The 19,011-nt window shown below is 40.2% G+C and overlaps 1 non-coding gene across 1 annotated transcript; it reads left to right on the forward strand.

Annotated features, from left to right (window-relative positions):
- The first annotated feature begins 16,800 nt into the window (after positions 1-16,800).
- trnal-cag (transfer RNA leucine (anticodon CAG)) lies at positions 16,801-16,883 on the forward strand. Its single transcript has one exon. It is a non-coding gene; the product is annotated as a tRNA-Leu (tRNA).
- Positions 16,884-19,011: the final 2,128 nt, after the last annotated feature.

The following is a 19,011-nucleotide window of genomic DNA, read 5'->3' on the forward strand; positions in this document are numbered from 1 at the left end:
AGGTGTGTATTTAAAATACATCTTTGTCATGTCACAGTAAGAAAAAGCACAGGTGTAGTCACTGAAATTAATAATGGCTGAATTCCTTTTAGTTGCTTCAGCGTCAGGGTCACGGTGTTGTTCGTGCATGACTCACTGTCACGACTCACTGGGACACTTGAATAGAAAAGAGCCATCGTTAAAGTTAATAGTTACACCTGTGCTTTTCCTTCTGCGACAAGTCAAAATGGCCGCTTCAGTTGTTCACTGAAAATGTATTTCAGTTGTTTTCCTAATATCAGCTCTCGCAAAAACACAACATCTGCTCATAGCGACTGAGGTAAGACATTGTTTTTATGGTTATGTGTAGAAACTTACATGTGAAATTCAATAGACACCTTCGTTTAAAAGATGAGCCTAAAAGTTCATTCTTGACCTGGGAAACAGCAGATGACAAAACAATCGTACCACAAACTTGCTCACAATCACACTGGACGCGCTCCATCTACTGATGAAGATCATGTGATATGATCAAAAGCTCCAGAGCTGCTACTAAAAGGATCTTGTGGCAACCGGTGTTTCCAAGGTAAAGAATTAACTTAAAAATTTAAAGAAAATTTCACTTTGATCACTGAAAATAAATGATTACATATTTCAAGTGTCATATAATATATATTTAATATAGTTTATAGTGTGTACAGTAAAAAGTGAGTCTGTATGTTCACCAGTGACCTCGCTCCGTAAGATTAAAATGAAACCAGTATTTTACAGGACAGTTATATAAAGTCATGGCTTCAGAAATAGCAGCAGATTGCAGCTGAGCATTTTTTACTGAGCACATTTCGAAGGTTTGCAGATGCAACGTTGTGCAATCGCTTGCGTTGTCTGAGGACGAAAACTATTTCAAAAGCATATTTTCGGTCCCATCTGCAAACAGTAGTGTCAAGGCCCAACGCAGGTCGAACATGCAGACAAACAACCGTTTAGTCGAAAGAATTGTAGGTGACCCATCAATGTTGTATTGTGTGGCAGTGTGACGCGCGCACGCACATACACACTCACATGACAACACATAATTGCAGCCGACTCTGTGACTCTGTTCCCATTTTCAATTTTTCAACCTTTCACAGAGCTGAATGAATCTTCCCTCTGCATACAAAGACACGCAGCTGAAAACATAAAAAGTCAAGATTACACATTGTTATTTTGCCTTTCTGCACAATAAATTTGAACGTTGGTGTAACAGGAGGAGAGGCCACAGTCTCCCTCTCCCTTTTCCCACTGATAACTATGGCTCTGCTATCTGAATCTCCTTTTCAAGACCCAAAGCCAATTTACACTTTTACTGCAGTTGCAGGAATCAAGGACGCTTCCCTCCTCCTCTCGTTTTGTGTGTGCACCCGAACGCCTGAGAAGCCACATTTTTTCATCACTTCTTCACCTCCGCTTCTACTTTTAAAGACCATTTAGCCTGTATTCATATAGGACGGCTGTGATATTATGTGAAACAAGCATCGAGTGCATCAAGAACATTCCAGCGTTGTTTTGTATTGTGCTGTGAATCAATGGATGGAGCTGCAGATTGACTTGGCAGATTTGGCCTTGGGTATAAAGCTGCTTTTGTGGCGCAGCCATTCCTGCGCTTATCTCCGTTGATTAGGTCAGTGGATTTTCAGAAAGTGATCACACCTCAAGGACACAAGATGGCGCCTTCATTTGTCTCCCGGAGCACAATGCACCCGGCCTTTAAAGCGTTGATCCATCACCACTGCCACCACCGCAAACAGTCTTGAAACCTTGGGCTCCTCCTGAGTTAGATTAAACTTGATAAACTCTGCTTTTAAATCCATCATAATGTCTTTCATTTTCTTCCTCTGTCTTCGCTCCATGTCCGTCAAGAGTAAAGCATAGCGCTAATGCACAGCAGAGTGCTTCCTCGACTAATGAAAGCAAGGTTTTGTGCAGAAAGCTTCTTATATTTTATTATCATCACATATTTCAAGTCTTGATGAACTGGTGAAGCATTCAAGGCAAACCGACAATAGGTCATTTCATATTCTGTGACACTGAGGAATATGTTACTCGGAGCTCAACAGAACAAGAGAGTGCTTCTGAAAATTAAGGGTGAGGTAATGATGAGCAGAATGCAATCTATGGTGAAAAATTCACTATTTAGTCTGAAAAAAATAAGAGAGCAAAGAAAGTACTTAGGATTTTCCATAAAAACAATCTTAATAGTGTATAATATGTCCTTGTATGTGTAAATGTCAGTCACTTGTTGTTACATTGGAGTCTTAAGTATCTCATTTAAAACTTAAGTGCACTTGTCTCATATGAATAAAAGTTTTCAGAGGATATTAGTGTCTCTTTAGTCAGCTATTGATCATGACTTCCATCATTTCTAAAGCTTTTTTGAGTGATTGTCTTTCTCCATCATGATCAAGAATTTCACCTGTTCACTTCATCGTACCGTTCAACGTGTGATTTTAACTAAAGTCTCTCTGTCCATGACATCGGAGTGTTCACCTCATATCTTTATTTATCGCTGCGTCTTGGTAGATATTTCTATGAGCAGTAATTGACCTTATGCTGTTGAACCATCCATTCCTCGTACAGCACACAGGCTACTGTATGTGGTTTGCAGTGTTGTTGGCTGAAACAGCAGCTGTTGCTAGCAACTAATTAAAGGAGCTATAAGTTAGCATTAACAGCTGTTTACTTACCAGTCTAGAAGAAACGTTGCAGGTCAAGCATCAAACTTCCTTCTTTTACTCACCAAGAGTTGTCTCCAGAAGTGGAAAGCAACACCAATGTTAACTCTTCTTTTTTATCATGTCTTTTCTTCTACGGAAGTTAGCATGCTAACCAGCTAGCCCTGTCCCATGTCATCACTTGCTGATAGTGACTCACTGTGGCCTCTGCTAAAGATGTAGCGCTGCTCGGAGGGTGTATTATAACCTCTTGTCTTGTAAACGTGACAGTGGCTGAAGCTCTTGTCAAGGGTCGATTATCACCGCTAGCTCCAAGCAAGAAACCATGTTCGGTGGCAGAGAAAACTTACAAATATCCCCTTTAATAATGCTAATTTCTGTGAGCTGGTAAAAAACTCCAGTGGACTCTTGAATGCTTCCAGCTGACTGATTTTAAACAAATTTTGAACATGATGACCACATACCCTATAGCTTATGCTAATTGAGGAGGTCCTAGGCAAAAGTTAGCTTCCTCACCAGCTATGATCCATGTAGAAGAAGCTGGTTAGCCCCACTATAACAAATGACACCTTTATCAAGTACAAAGAGTAGAGTGACCTCATCTAATTGTCATTAAAACTCCCCCCACCTTGAACCTGGGCAGAGGTCCAATCAGCCAGAGCGGACGTGCAGAGCTGTTGAAGTGTCAGTGATGTGGCAGTGGTTGTGCTTGTATAATCTCCTAATACAACCATGGCCGTGTGCCTGAAGCTTGTGATGTTGTTTTGCTGTATTTTCAAACACGATAACAACACAGATGGATGACACAAGTCGATGACATGTCTCTGCTTGTATACTTTCCCCCCCTGTTTTCATCATAGAGCTACAATTCGCCAGGCATTCATTGCACAATCTGACATGACTCAAAGCGGATATCTTACATTGTGAATAAGATTTTATTAGACCCATCTTGCACAGTTTGAAATGCAATCAACCTGCAAGATAGCTGTTATGGCACAGTGTGAAAGCTTTTGCAAATCAACTGTGGCTTACTTAAAGCATTTTAATGCCCAGCAAAGCTGAACAACTCTCTTAGTAAATAAAGTCAGTTAATAGTGGCCACAGTAACCAAAATCTTCAGCTTGTTGTTGCATATTTATAAACATAACGATAAAGCATTAATCAATGCTATTGTTTCATAATTTCTGAAACATATGATGTCATGATTACACTACTCTATGGCATTTATGACGTCAGACCATCACGTTTTTTAAAACTAGTTGGTCTGTGTTTTTATTTACAACTAATGGACTGACAAAATTGCAGATGCAATTTGCCACAAAACCTTTATTCAGAGCACACAGGACAGCTGTGGGCTCTCGTTTTAAACGACACATCATGCAATTATAAGGAAAACAAGTGCACCTGTTGGCCTTCATAACTGTTTGTTCCTGAATTGTCTGATTATTTAATGTATGTTGGAATTATGGTTATATCATTTTCACACAGCAGTGTGCGTTGTATGTAGTTACTGTATGATCTCTGAATGTTTGTTGATTCACTTTAAAAGAAATGTGGGTGGGGCATAAATGCCTACATGGCACTATAGAAATTTGCTTCGTCCCTGTTCCTCCATCACTCCCTCACCTCACTCAGAGGAAGTGACTGTGCTTAACAGTATCATCTTTCCCTCCTCTTCAGCTGGCTGAGATTAAATTAACAGGGTTGCAGGGAGCCTTAGCTCTCCAAACATTGTCACTTCTTCTTGGTTTAATTAATGGAAGACAACTGTAGAGTTTAGATCTGAATAGGGAAAACATATATTTTTATATTATGTTAGATTTAACTTCGTTGTCACTGTGAAGGGCACAAGAACACAGCTACTGAAACACTGTTTGCATCTAATGAGAAATGCAAGTAGGATATTTATGAATAACTGCACTTAGAAATGTAAAATGTGTAGTATATATAAATAAATATGTAAAGTATATACAAGGTGCAGGATATGTTTTATGATATAGAAATATGCAGAAGGCCAGAGCGTGTGTGTGAGTCAATTTAATGCAATAATTTCACACAGTACCATCTTCATTATGATCTTATCTATTGCACGTTCAATAAAGTGTGAACATCAGTCCAAAATAGGTTTTACTTCCATGTTGTTTAGAGCAGCTGGTGTCACTTATTAAAAAGCCCCATGTCTCATTTTTTAATCTTCATTTCAACCCTTCCCTTGGATCATTCCATCAGGCTCAGCTTGACCCTCTGCACCCATGGGGTCACTGCAGGTTGCCCTCATTAGTACCAGGGGGTCTCCACCTCGACCCAGTCCATCACCCTATTTGTGTCCTCCCTAATAGCGCCAAAACGACCACACATGAACCGAGGTTCCTACACAGACTGTAACCTATAACCTCGGGAACTTCACCTCGTTCTTTGCCTCCATTCATACATTCACTCGGACTCCAGCAATCCGTTTAGTCAATGAAAAGGGGAAAGACACACATGCACACAAGAGATCATTTCCTTGTCCTGCCCTCGGCTCAAACCCAGGATGCCCACACACACACACACACACACACACACACACACACACACGTACACGCACATGCACATGCACACGCACACGCACACGCATACATCCTCCAGTGCTCACGCAGCGCTCTTTTCCGGGCTGGACCAAAAACAGAGGGAGCTAGAGAGAGACAGAGGGAGCAGGGGCTCAGAACAGGCCTGTTGGGGAAGAGGAAGGGAGGAGGAGGAGGGGGGCCGAGGCAGAAGAGGGGGCCCCTTTCTGCTTTTCAATGGACGTGTGAACAAAAGCCTGGTCAAACTGTTGGGCCCGCAGCCTAAGGTGTTTACTGCTCTTGTATCTATAACCAACAAATCAAGGATCCCCCCTCACTACCACCTCCACAGCTCTACTCCCCCTGCTGCCCCTTTTCCCTTGAGCTGCCTGGCTTTATTGGGAACAGCAAATTAAGGAACCATCCATCTGGGTGTGATCACCAATTACGGAGGGAAGCTGTCAGCATGCATTAAGGCCTGCAGGGAAGGCGGGCGTGTTAGGGTGGCTTTTATGAAGAGGGAGGCAAGGGAGGGAGTTAAGGAGCAAGAAAGTGACTGGATATGATTAAAAATCCTTTAAAAAATTTAGAAAAATAAATTTTTTGAGGTAAGAAGTACGTGAGACTCATTCGGGCTGTTCTGTATGACCCATTTGTCCCGTTGTATTCGTGTCAGGAAAACAAATTCCTCTTATTATTTGCCGCTCCAAACACATTTACGCTGTTTTCGTTAGCAGTAGTGAGGACGAGTGAGTGCACTTTTTCAGTGTGACATAAAGCGGCTATGTAAGCGATATAAATATGGTAAAAACTCAATGCAGCTTATGGCCGGCCCCCTTTTGTCGCTGCTCACTGGTACAGGCGGTGATTCCCTGTAACACTTCTCCTCCGGCCAGCTTTCTCACAACACAATAGGGCCGTCATTAACTTTTTGCTCCATTGGAATTCTGAAAGACCCCGTCGACCAAACACCCGCTTCCCCTCCCCTCCCCTCACTCCACCATGCATCCCGCTTTTCTCTTCGCTTGCTGGTTTTCCAGGGCCCTAATTTACGAAGGCCAGGTGTGCGCAGACCCACTGTAAGAGGGGGGTGAGGATGGGTGAGGAAAAGGGTGAGCGTGGGGAAGAAGGGGTGAGCGGCACACAAAGGGGTTCCACAAACCAGAGAGCATCAGTGCAGGCTATTTTTCTATATTCGCTCCAGTATTTTCGTTTTTATTTCCCTGTGTGGATTTATACACTAAACTGGTGGTTCCCAACCGGAGGGTCGGGGCCCCCTCAACAGATCACAGAATAAATCTGAGGGGTCATGAGATGATCAACAGGAGATAAAGTAAAGATAGCTTAATTTTAAAGTCAGAAACCAAAAGGATTGCGAACTGCATTAATCTGTACATGAGCGACTTCAATCTGCAATAACTTCTCAAGTTCAGTAAAAAACAAGCTGTAAACACAAATGTTTAAATGTATTAGCACCTTTTAAATGATATTGCAACTTTGTTAGCATACAGCAGACACAGAGCAACGTTAGCATTGTTTTGGGGTCGTGTTTGCGGCCACCTGGTCAATGTAAATCCAATATTTACTTTTTTGGTCTCTACCAGATAAATGAAAGAAATATCTGCCTCTTTAGCTGCTAAATGCTCAACTTTGTTCACCAACTAGCCGCTAACCTTGTCTGTTGGTCATTTAGCAACTAGCTTACTCTGGCGTTTAGAGCTTTTTTGCTAAAAACAATTCTCTGCTGATGATAATTCTTTGTGGGTTTGTCACTATATACAATGCTAGTCACATTACACAATGCTTTCATCCATTGTTATGATAAAAATGACGATCATAATCACTTTCATTTTGTGTGTTTCTGCACTTATTTACGTGCAGCTTGTGTGTTGTGTTCGTGTACATGCCTATGTGTTGCTCCTGAATTGGATCTGTGGGAGTTTATGTGCAGAAAGCTGTTCTTTCTATGTGATGTGTCACTTTGAATATGTGCTCTGGCGGTGCATATGAGTATGAATGTGTGAATGAGTCATTGTGTGTGTGTGTGAGGGTAATTGGAGGACGAAGGGAGGGGGGGAGCTACAAGTCGCTCCAAAGTTGTTCACCAGCCAGCCTGCCAAGTTGAGCGAGTTGCTCAAAGCTCGGCAGCTTTGCTTTTTTGGAGAGACACAGTGGGCTGGTGAGGAGGGAGGAGGAGGAGGAAGAGCGGGGGGGAGGACCAGGACTAATTGCCACTAATTGAATTGGATGTGCTGATCAGATGGGAGGCTGTGGAAGTAATCTGAGTTGTCACAGCAGATAACGCGGGGCCGTCCCAGAGTGTCCGCCTCATGTGACAGCCTGTAACATAGCCTGCGAGAGGGCACCGGCCCCCTTTGTCACCACCACAATAGGGGAGAGAAGCAAAGTTGCCAGTTACAGTGAGCAACGATGGCCTCAGGGTGGGAGGAGGGAAGAGAGGAGGGAGTCATGGAGGGGAGAGAAAATGGGGGAAGTAGGGAGAGGAAAAGGGCGGAAGAGGAGAAAACAAGGAGGGGAGAGATGACTGAGATGAAAGAGGAAAGCTGAGGAAGGGGATGTCAGTGGATGAAAACAGTGGTAAAATGAGATGAAGACATACACTGGGAGGAAAGAAAAGGGGTGGGAAGAGGCGAGACTGTGGAGGGAAATTTGCTTTCAGTCAAGAAATCTGCAGAGTCAGCAGGTTTCATTCACAAACAGCAGGAGCTTTATGTATCAAGGATGGAATAGCAAGAAGTTGTTCTTCAGATGCACCACTGTGCACACACATGTTGGTCAACCTCTTTTTCAAGACTTAGCCTACATGGAACAGATTTGAGTTATGGTTGATCATCACTGTAAAAAAGAATTACAAACTGTTTGCAGTTGACAAAAGAGGATATTCAAGTTTCAAAATATTCATTTTCTGATCACACTGTATTTACATGATGCAAAAATAGCTATATATCAGTAAAAATTCAGGTGATACAAAAGGTTAGAGTTGGGTTTAGTCACAGTAACAAGAGTTTCAGATACAGGAAACACTGAACATGTACTGACTTTTCAGGAATGAGTACAAAGCTAAATGAAATGATAACTTGAGATCAAAATAAAATGACTAAAATGAAATTTTAACTCGATTTGTCTTTTAACTCAATTATTGTTAAAGCACTTGTCCTGGAAAACTACGAGAGTTATATCAGTTATAAATGTATTTAAAGATTGGTACACATTGTAAATATGTTGCATTAATATAATCTTCTTTTCACTAATTTAACGCAAAATCACGTGTGAACACATTCATGCTTAAAAAATTTGGATTTTCAGTTTTAAAATACTCAGAATTAATTACGATTAATTACATCATCAGGGACAAAAGGCAGCCTATGGTAATATGTTCATTCCACCAGTATATTCATTATGTCCAGCGGAAGTTAATTTTGGGAAATTGGTAAGTTAAAATTAAAAAGGTAATGACTTTACATTAAATATCCTCACGTCCTGCAAAGATGTGGTTTCACAAAGAGTAGATCGTATGTAAACATTACGAAACAATTTGAGTGCAGATTATATCAATAATTACCAAAGTTACATTGAAATTCGTGGGGAATACGCAGCACAAACATGCTGCCAGCTGAAATGACTTTCTTAAACTTCACACATCAGTTTTTAAAGGTGACTTACAAACTTTCGAAGGCCGTAAAAAGCCTCCAGCCACACTTCATAAGGAGCTTAGATCTTAACGCTTGTTTGCTGTGGTTGTAGATGTTGGATGATGGGGATCAGTAATTTGCCTCTGAGCTTCTTCTTTGTAACATTTGAGTTCATTCCCAAAGCACACCTGCGCTCACTGCAGCTCAGCAGTGTGCTGTACAACTGCCGCGATTAATCACAGAAACACAGGATAATGCAAGGACAGGTGGACGACAGCGACTGACAAAAAAGAGAGAGAGAGAGAGAGAGAGAAGTAGAGAGAGAGAGAGAGAGAGAGACAAGTAGAGAGAGAGAGAGAGAGAGAGAAGTAGAGAGAGAGAAGTAGAGAGAGAGAGAGAGAGAGAGAGAAGTAGAGAGAGAGAGAGAGAGAGAGAGAAGTAGAGAGAGAGAGAGAGAAGTAGAGAGTGGCTGTGGGTCTTTCCCAAGCCTGCAGCAGTCCAATTAAGCAGGATTTCTCCCACTGCACATCTGACTCATACACACACACACACGCACACACACACACACACACACATACACACACACACACACACACACACACATTACAACCACCGCAGCTGTGCAGTCAGTCGGTGCTATTCAGGGAGGGGTTAAGTCAGCATGATGAAAGCAGGCCGGAGTTGTCTGTGTGTGAACCTGAGCGTGCGTGCATGTGTGTATATCCACATTTGTGCATTTTTGTGTCACTTTGTATATGTACCCCGTCATGAATGTGTATGTCTGTGTGTGTGTGTGTGTGTGTGTGTGTGTGTGTGTGTGCTGTGTAAAGGGTGAGTTATGCACGCAGTGGGCATCCCGGGGCAGGCAGATGTGTGAGTTCGTAGGACTAAGCCCTGGCGAAGCCCGCTGCGAGGGGTCACGACCTTTACAGAATCAGTGCCTCTGCATGTCAGGACTAATGGAAGGGCCCCACCAGCTGCACAGAGAGGAGGAGGAGGGAGCGGAAAAGAGGTAGGGAAAAAGATGAAGAGTGAATAGAGACTGAGGTGGGAAAAAAGGAAAGGATGGGGAATAGTTTGGAGTTGGAGGGAGACAGTGGGAGGAGAAATGGCGAGGAAGAGGAGAAGAAGAAATCTGAGTGAGGAGGGGCTGGCGTGGGAGGGAGAAGGAGGATGGAAATATTGGGGAAAAAAATTGTTTTAAGAAGCGAGTTTGAGGGAGAACAAGCTGTAAATACTCGTATTTTTTTGGGGGAGAGAAAAGTTGGAAATGGAAAAGAAAAAAGCGAGGAGGAAAAGAAAAAAGGAAAACAAGGACAAACTGATATAAAAAGGAAAAGAAAGAAAATGAGTCAGGAAATGCAAGGTAAGAAAATGAAAAATGGAAGAGTTTCAGGCAAGCTCAAACAAGAAAAGAATCAGAAAGTGCGACATATGAGGACGATAGAGAAATGTAAGAATGTAAGCAAAGAGGGAGGAGTGATGGCATGATGGCAGGATGGAGTGATAGTGGGAGAAAGACAGGGGGAGGGATGGGTGTGGCTTTGCTGATGAATACAGATTTTTTTCCAGGTTCGTCTGGTGTCATCCCATCTCCTTTTACCCCTGTATTTCCAGATTTATTTCAAGGATTTTCATAATAAGAGCATTATTCCAGTGCAAAGCTTTATTTGCTGTAAGTCTCTGACTGTCTACGACCTTTGAGGAAAATCACTTGCTGCAGATAAATATGTCTGATGAACTGAGCGTGATTGGTGGATGCTTTTAAAATGAATATGATTTCTGAATTGTTCTGGTGGCACTTTGGGGCTATATTATGGATATTTCCATTGAACGATATCTAATACTTATATTCCACTACCTTTCAGAGGGAAATGTTCAATTTACTGCTTCGTTATTATCAAATCAGCAGATTTCAATGTTCAGAAAAATATGAGCTTGTAAAATTGCATATTCTATAGATTAAGATACCAGACAGTGTATAGTGTGAATGCTGCACAATTAAATGCTGCTGACAGTTTGATGCGTCAGTAATAATAATCCAATAATTTTTTTTGCATAAAATTGGTTCAAATAGAGAGTTATTCATATTTACTTTATTCAAAAAATAACTATCTTGATACTTTGGTACACACGCTAATGGAATAGAAATTTTAATTGACCACAAGAAGGACTTTCACATACGAGGAACTATTTTTATTTTATTACTTTACCACTTTCATGTTCATTCATTGAATTTAACCTTTATTTATAGCGGGTGGTCCAGTGAGAGCAGACCTGTGTGCACAAGGGAATTAAAGCAAAAAGTAGTAAGACAAATATAAAACTTACAAGACTGAAAATGAAGGATGAAACAGATAAGAAAAAAGGAAGGACATTAAACCAGAATTAAATAAAATATGAAACACAACAATATGCAGTTGAAACCAAGTTAACCTGAAAAATGAACACCAGCTACTGCAGGTGGAGGAATAGTCCACGGTGGACCGAGTTAAAAATATCCTTCAGTAAACGACCTGAATTCTTCCACCAGTGGTGAGGGGAGTGTAACGTCTGAAGAATCTGCTCTGTGACTCAGTTTGAGCTGAACTATAGTTCATGAGAGAAAGACGTACAATCGGCTTAAATCTCAGTATTAAAACAAGCAGCTTTTTTCTCCTTTTTTTTATTTTTTATTTTTTTAATGTTGATTTGTTCAACAAAAAACAAATCATTCTGCCCGGTCTGCAGGAAGTTGTGTTTTCCATAGAAACAGACATATTCTTTAGTTTACACTACACTCCGGTTAAAGTTAAAAGCAAGTTGTGTTTATGCATCTCTTTTTGTGTGTGTTTTGTAGCTATACGTTATATGCCAGACATTAAAAATAATGATGCAGATGTTAACTTTCCTCTGAAACATATTTTATTTGATTTAATTAAATATTTTAAGTCTTGTGGCTCATTCAGATGTTAGCTGTCGTTGTAAAAAAGAAAAGAAAAAAAAGGTTGGATCTACAGCAATTTAAACAGAAATCAGAATATACAATATCATTGAATTTAAAACCAGTATTTAAGATAAATAAATAAGTATTTAGAACAATCATGTAATTGTTGTCAAATGATATGGGAACAAACTGGATCTGAGGTTTAAGAAGAATAAATCACAGCTGTGATTTAAGAGAGAGGTGATAAAATAATTCTTAATAACAAGAAAATGATGTTAACTTATGCTGTTGAAAAATAATTCAGACAGACGCCTTTATCCGTATCAGCCAGGCCAGAGTCTCCTGACTGTGTGTGCGTGTGAATGCATGTATCTGTATGAACTTCAGTGTGTGTGTGTGTGTGTGTGTGTGTGTGTGTGTGTGTGTGTGTGTTCAGTGTTCAGCTGCAGACAGTGCCACTGTGTGCCCACCATGACCAGACACCCTGCTTCCTCTCCTGTCATGACCCGGAGACGGTGATCGACCGTCTGTGCCACTTTGTGCCGGGTTCAGCAGACGGCTTCCCCTCTGACATCATCACTGTGAGATGGTGATGTAGCTGCCACTACAGGAGACGGGGCAAAAGCCAAACCGTGGAGGACACTGACAGTGTGTCTGGTATTTTGTTGGGCGCACAGAGGCTGAAGTGTGTTTTTTTTTTTTCTTCCAGACTTTGCATGTAGGTCCTGCATGAGAAGAGAAATTACACAACACAAGCACACACATGAAAAACTCCTCTTCCGCAGGTGTAGGACAAAACAGGAAATACTAAAAAATACATATTAGAATTCACAGATTATTTCTACACTCCCTCAGTAATAAACATAAGTGACTAAAACATTATTGAGGTAGAAAAGACACTGTTCAGATTTCACAGTCCCAAACATGTAAGAACATCTCTGCCATTACTTCTTATTGTACGCCTTCTTTTTTTAAACACGACATGGTAATAACTTGAATTTTTGCATTTAATTTCTTTGATTTGCATAGTATCTAATTTTGTTTTCTATTCAAATTCAAAGTTCAAATTTCTTCCCCTGCAGTCTGAAGATTTAGAGGCGAGCAGGAGGAACTTGTAGAAGAAATGTGGCAGAGCAACAGGTGGCAGACGACAGAGTTAGAGCGACACCTACAGAGCTCAGAGAGGAAGAACAAGCTGCAGTGAGGGAATACACACACACACACACACACACACACACACACACACACACACACACACACACACTGGATTCTTTACAGAGAGCCGCCTACAGTTACTCAATTATGGCATTTACAGTATATACCCAAGGCTAATGTGCATTGCTTGACACAAGATGTTTTTTTGTGTTGTTTTTTTAATAGTAGTAGTAAGTAAACATCAATCCATTAATCAATCAAACTTTGCGTGGAGTTTAGTGCAGTTCATAGTTTTACAGGTGAATGAAAAAACTAATAAGACAAATAAGAAAGTAAAAATGTATGTGCTGTATAGTGATCAGGAATTTACTGATCAGGTTTTAACTGCATATGAGCAATATTAATAATTTTTTTAATAGTTTTTAATTCTTTTCTTTTTTTTCTTACAATGTCTTTTTTCATTTTAACGAAATAAGAGAAACTTCCCAAATTCCCCAAATTATAACCTTAACATGAAGCAGCCATACAAGGATTTTGTCTAAATTAAATACAGTCAAAATACTTTAATGTACCTCAGAGCGCATTGTGAGGCAAGTGGATAGGCAAATATATATTACAAAAAAGAAAATTCATTCATGCACATAAGAACTATCTAAAAATGCAAAACATGACAGTGTTAAGATTAAACAACATAGAGATAATGGACAATACATTTTCTTTAAACATGCTCCTTTAGAGGATCATTTTGGAAGAAAATGGAGAGTTTCATGGACATTAAATAGAAAATAGAAAATACAATACATATAGATAAAATCCCACAGAAATCCATCTGATTGCGCATGTTTACGTGCTTTATCTCTGCTCTGGAGGTGACTTGAATTAAATGTTTTTGATCCATTTTGATTAACTGGAGTTGCACAAATTGACCTCCTGAACCTGTAATGGCTGTGAAGTTTGCAGCATGATCAATAGCAGCAGTAGCCAGTGCACATCTGTGAGGATTCTCCCTCTGCTCAGTGGGCCGATGTGTGAATCTGCCTGTGCTTATGTGTAACGTGCGCTGAAACTAATCACAGGAGAATATTGTCATTTACTCACTCCAATAGACTCGGTCATCATCCTCTGGTCTAAACTAATGCAGAGACAAATCCCCCGCAGGGAATTGACTCACTGGCTGCTATTCTCAGCAAGCACACAGTCAGATATTCATTTACACCTGCAGCCTCAAATATCCATGTGTGTCTCCTACAACAATGTAGTAGTGAATCATAAAATACAGCAACGTGAATGCACTTTAAAGCTGTGGCTACATGGTGATATAATATCAAGTGGTAAACATGGCCCACATATTATATATCCCATTAAGCGCTTATAAAAATTCCTGCTGGCTGCTACCAGATGGTTAAAGGATAGTTTGGGGTCATGGAAAATGATATCCTTCTGTTTGGAGGCAAACACAGAAAAAGTGTTGGTGTTTTGTTTGGACAAAATGTAATGGCTTGGACACAGCTTTTATGATAGAGATAGGGGAAAGTGTGAGGGAGAAAAAGGAGAGTCTCACATTAAAGATGATGGAGCCGGCGGCAGCAGCGGCAGCAGCGGCAGCAGCGGTGGCCCTGTTTGTTTGTGTTGCTAGTGTACAGTGGAGTCACCAGGAGGCCAGCAGTGTCTGCGAGGCTCTTCTGTCACAACGCATCCCGTCTCCCTTCTCCGAACACACTAGCCTACATCTTTCCCGCCCCTCCTCTCTCGTCGTTTTCAGCATCCCCTTCTCTGAATTCCCAGAAATCGAATCTGTCTGTCACCATCCTGCTAAAAACACCTTCCTGTCTTTCATTCGCTGCCTCTTCTTATCTCCTGCCCGAGGCCTCGTCTTCTGCAAAAGTTCACGGCCCCGCTGACCTCTTGTTGACCCAGGCTTGACCTTTGCAGGTTAGCGTCTCTGTCAGCTGCAGCTGTGGTGCTGCTAAAAGCCCGGATAATCCAATCACACAGTCATTAGTGCTGAGTAGGCCAGAGCCGGAGCAGGTGAGTGTGTGTGTTTGTGTGTGTGTTTGTGATGCTCTCCCTCTCTCATAATATTTCTCAGTTGCTCATTTCACACACAAACACTGTAGATTTACCCAGCAGATAATCACAACGTTCCCCTTTTTGTCCCGTGCTCAAAAACACATCAGATCCATGGCGTTAAAACCCAATGATCTGTCACCTATGAGTATTAAACAGGCAGATGCTGCTGTAGTGTCACATCTCAAATCAGTCCATTCAGCTTCATTAAACCTCTGCTTTAAAACAGAGTCATGGACCAACAACATGTGTGGATGCAAATGAGGGAGGGGTTGCCAGGATTGAGATTATCAGGATGAAAGGCACGCGTGGTGTCTGAGCCAGTCATGATGAAGTAGTAAAGAAGGCGAGAGAGGCCAGAGACAGAAAATAAAACATCTTTTGCTGATTGTTTTGGGCTGTCCTCCAGAGCTGCAGCAGAGTTTGGTAGAAATAAAAACCAACTATGATCTCAACCACTATGATAGAAAAACTACTCTTATCGGATATGAAGCGCATTTATCATTCAAAGAAGAGAAATACTTGTTAGTCAGATGGTCCAATGCTTTTTAATTAATTGGGTCTTTACTATTGTTTCATGCTCTCCAGCCTGTCTGTTACCATGGTGATGTCTCCCTTTTACTCTCAGTAGAACCTAACTGATTAATTACAATTAAAAACAATATACTATGACCTGCATATGACAAACCCTTTAACACTGAGTTTCCCCTAGGGAATATCTATCTATCTATCTATCTATCTATCTATCTATCTATCTATCTATCTATCTGTATTGATACATTAAGATATTGATACATACACAGTAATAGCGTTAAAAATTAGGCTTTAATATTCTACCCCACACTGTAACTTTTTCTTTTTTTTAATCCCATTCATATTTGACTATGTACCTACTGTATTTTTTACTTTTGCATCTTAATGCATTTTAATGTCTTATGTTAAGGACTTAATTGTTGATAATAATTACATTGTTAAACTTTTGCCTTGCCTTACTAATTACGTTTAAATAAATTAGTCTATTCACCAAATGTAAAAATCTTAGGCTGAATGCTGTTGCTGCTAAATAGTGTCTAAAGTGCAACACACACCTGCAGGTACTTTCAGGGGTGATCAAAGCCCGTTTAGCAAACTGAAAAATAACTCCAAAAAATTCTTGCTAAAAGTAAAAGTAATTATAAACATTTTATCATCCACCTTGGATTCCTAACAATGTGAAATGTGTCTCGGAAAAATGTGTAAAAAAAATGCTGCACAACACAAATAAAATAGCAGGCTAATGACCGGAAATGTCACCTGGTGGAACCATCATCAGCCTCACTGAGGAGCAGAAACAAACTGATGAACAGTGTGTGGTAAGATGAGTTTCTTTTAAAAGTGGTGAAAGAAAACAGTAAATGAAACCGAACGACCGTTTCAAGGACGCTTGCACGTGTTTACTTAACTTATTTACTTTTTGGGGAATTATCGTAAAGTAAAATTTTCAGCTCGCTTCGGCGCGTGACTTGATGGGAAAGTGTGAGAAGCGCCACGAGCTAACTCTTGTCATGGTGGCAGCAGAGCACGTCTGCTAACCGTCGCCCTCGTGAAAGTATTTGTTTTAAATGACAGTGTGTGTTACAGTGTGACGCAGCTAAGCCTCGTTATAAGCTGTTCAACTGACTCTCGTCTTAAGATGTCCGTAATGTCGAATATTCAATATCGTACGATCGTAGTTTAAGAGGTTCAATTTTTTATATCGATTCGTGACGTCAGAGCGTTATAACGTCAGGATGGCCGAGCGGTCTAAGGCGCTGCGTTCAGGTCGCAGTCTCCTCTGGAGGCGTGGGTTCGAATCCCACTTCTGACAAAATGTTTTTGACTCGCTAATCCTTTAAACCTACAGCCCACTTCTGACTCAACTCACTCGAGACATCCTGTTCACACGTTTTACGGCATTAACCGGAGCTTCCTGCCGGTAACTTCTGCTTTTCAGTCAAAATGAGAGTTGTTTTTTTTGTTGTTATCAGTTTGGCAGAGACTTTTATTTTGAAACTACGTGCTCAGTCTGTCATCTGTTGCTTTGGCCTAAAAGTGATCATATTTAAATGTAATAATGCAGCAACATACTGTAATCATCAAATATAATTTCCACCAAGTAATAGCATGGTAACTACAGTATAGTCTGTATAAACTTTATGGTTTGTGAATAGTTTATAACACACTATAATATTGTTGGGAGCAGGTATAAGGACATTTAAACTGTTTATTAATGTACTGTGTAATGTAACAATAGCAAATATAACTTTTCCCATTAAAACATATTTTACATAATAAAAACTGTGTTTTACTGTATCTGTTTACACATCGGCCTCCAATAATGGAGGTCCACAGGAGCAGTTAATACATGAATAAATGCTTTATCTGCTACTTTTTAGGGTGTTACAAACTATTCATCAAGTGTTTATGTACTGCTTTTAGACACTAAATAGGACAGCTTTTGACTGTATTATAAAATAATATTGTGATGATATTGATGAAGAAGCCTGTGTGTGCTTGATTAAGACAAAAGAGCTGTCAAATTAAAGTCAACGCAGAGTAATTAATCTCCAAATGAAATAAAAAGAGTGTTATAAAGGCCAACGGCTCACTGAAACCAAAAGCCAGCCTTGTTTAGTCTTTGTGATTTTCAAAAATAAAATACTGCTGCCTTTCTAATTTGTCTCTATTTAACCAGAATTTAAAGACGCAGTTTTAATGAGGACTGAGTTTTCTGACAATGTCGCCCACTGCAAGAAACACCAGACAACAGCTAATGTTAAGTGACAATTTCACCTTTATTAACATGGTGAAGAATCATTAGTAAAGGTCAGGGTGACAGGCTGGAGGAGGCTTTGGTGCTCAGGTGGTGCCTGTAAAGAGAGCAACACACTGAGAGAGAAAAGACTCATTAAATCACAAGGACGTCACTGCCATGACTCACAGCAGCTTTTTATCGTTCAGCTGTACGGGCTTTTGCTTGTGCTATAAGGGTGATTTAAGAGCGTAAAATTTCAATGAGGCCTTTTGATTATTTCGCCAGGAATCATTAGACATGTTTATTGTCCCATGTTTGTTTTGCAAATAAAGAAATCTTGCAGCCAATATCTTTTGGAATTTAAAAAGCATGTATCCAAGGCCGCCGTTAAACTCCGGCATGTTTCAGCATCCAAAGTGGATGTTTGAAATTCATTTCTGAGTTTTAAAGATAATCTAAATCACCCTGTGGACATTTTTGTGATGTCTGTTTCATAACAATGATAACTGTTAATTACAGCCATAGAAGCATCCTATATTTTCATCCTTTATTTTCTGGTGTCATAACTGTATTTAATAAGCCTCTGCTTGGAACAGACTGTGGTCAAATACCTGAAACTTCTTTTAAGATTTAGTTTATCCCATTGGGGTCTCAGGTAGATGTCTCTGCTTTCACAGGTCAATCATAAGGAGTATTTGATGGCGATTCAAAAGTTAAGTTCTGGCAATATTCAGTATTTGTAAACAGATCTCATGAAAACACCAAAACAAACAATGAATTGATTTTACGTATTATTTATTAAGTATTGTCTGTGTAGCCAAAGCCTGACAGACAACTTATTCATCCATGTTATAGTCCTACATTGTTTTGGAGGAAACATCACTGTGACCGGACATTTACTATTAAAATAATGAGGATATGTTGTTAATTTACATATTTATGCAAATACGTTGACACTGAACGTATCAGAAAATGTTCAATCAACTTCAGCCAAAAATACCCAATCTTACAGTTCAACATCCACTTGTGATCAGTCCAGCATTATTAAACTGGTCTGGTTTAACACAGAAAAAGTTGCACAATGCATTAGTCATGAGATACTCAATAACCGATCTTTCCCTTTCCCTTCCCTTAAGTGTGTTGTTGTTGCATAAATAACAACACGTGGGTCTCTATCCACTATCCACCTAAAGGAAATGCT

Source organism: Seriola lalandi, unplaced genomic scaffold (genome assembly GCF_002814215.2).
Source record: "Seriola lalandi dorsalis isolate HSWRI2012SDOR001 ecotype SW California unplaced genomic scaffold, Sedor1 jcf7180002054983, whole genome shotgun sequence".
NCBI lineage: Eukaryota > Metazoa > Chordata > Actinopteri > Carangiformes > Carangidae > Seriola > Seriola lalandi.